The sequence below is a fragment of the Aplysia californica genome, unplaced genomic scaffold (genome assembly GCF_000002075.1).
Source record: "Aplysia californica isolate F4 #8 unplaced genomic scaffold, AplCal3.0 scaffold00622, whole genome shotgun sequence".
NCBI lineage: Eukaryota > Metazoa > Mollusca > Gastropoda > Aplysiida > Aplysiidae > Aplysia > Aplysia californica.
In genome coordinates, this window is record NW_004797892.1 from 231,729 (window position 1) to 232,762 (window position 1,034).

Here is a 1,034-nt window from a genome sequence, read left to right on the forward strand (position 1 = left end):
ATATATTACATATTTATCTTTAATTTATGTTAAGATTCGTCCGAGATTTGGTCACTCAGGGTTGACCTTAAAAAATTAGATTTGGAAAAAAAATTGTGTGAAATAAAAAACGAAAGAGTGTGTAGTAAGGCGATATTGCAATATTATTTTTTTACGATAGTTTCAAATAGATTGAAAAATAGATGTTTCAGAATTACAAAGTTCTATCTGCTCAGAACCCAGGGTTTTTTTTAATTTGACGTTTTAAAAAAATGGAGTTTCAAAACATGCCAAGCTTTTTCGATTGTAATTCTTTGAATTCATTATGTGTAGAGCACGAACACTTTGGGCAAGGAATGTGACTGTGTTAAATTCGGAACATAAGTATTTGTCATTTCATCCCAAATGTCTCAGAGAGTTGCTAAGAAGGTAACTTAAATATGAACAAAAAAGCCGTGTTTCTTCAGCTGGTGTTTCATGGGGCTCCACATATCTGTAGCATTCATATCGGGGCTATTTACTGGTGACAATTCCATCGTTGGTATGATTTGGTTTTCCAAAGATTGTCTAGTGGTGTTGACCCTGTTAGAAGGTGTATCGTCATGCAAGAAGATATTAGCTTGAATGACAACATGACAAAAAGAAGGTTAAAACATAAGGCTAAAAATCTTGCACGATGTAGTCCTCTAAACGAAGCCATCCGTTGCTTCTCACGAGTGCGGTTTTGTTCAAAGTCACCTCTGTTCCTCACTGACAGATGATTATGTCCAAAATCTAACTGGCACAGTCCACGCACAAGTGCGCTTACTCAACACGAATATACACAGCTGTGACGGGTAACTATTTATGTAAATAGATTTAGAAATATCAACCAGATAAAAATACTGAAAACAACCCAAAGATATCATTACAACCTAAAATCTTACTCTACTGAACAGAAGCATTCTAAAAACATGATACTGTATTATGGTTCTAGAATCATGTAAAGATATCGCAATAATTAATCTCTCTCTCTCTCTCTCTCTCTCTCTCTCTCTCTCTCTCTCTCTCTCTCT

The 1,034-nt window shown here is 35.1% G+C and overlaps 1 protein-coding gene across 1 annotated transcript in view; it reads right to left on the reverse strand.

The window, feature by feature from the left end:
* Positions 1-1,034, reverse strand: part of LOC101857597 (UMP-CMP kinase 2) — a gene marked incomplete at its 3' end in the record, with an annotated part of 7,900 nt that overhangs the window by 4,769 nt on the left and 2,097 nt on the right.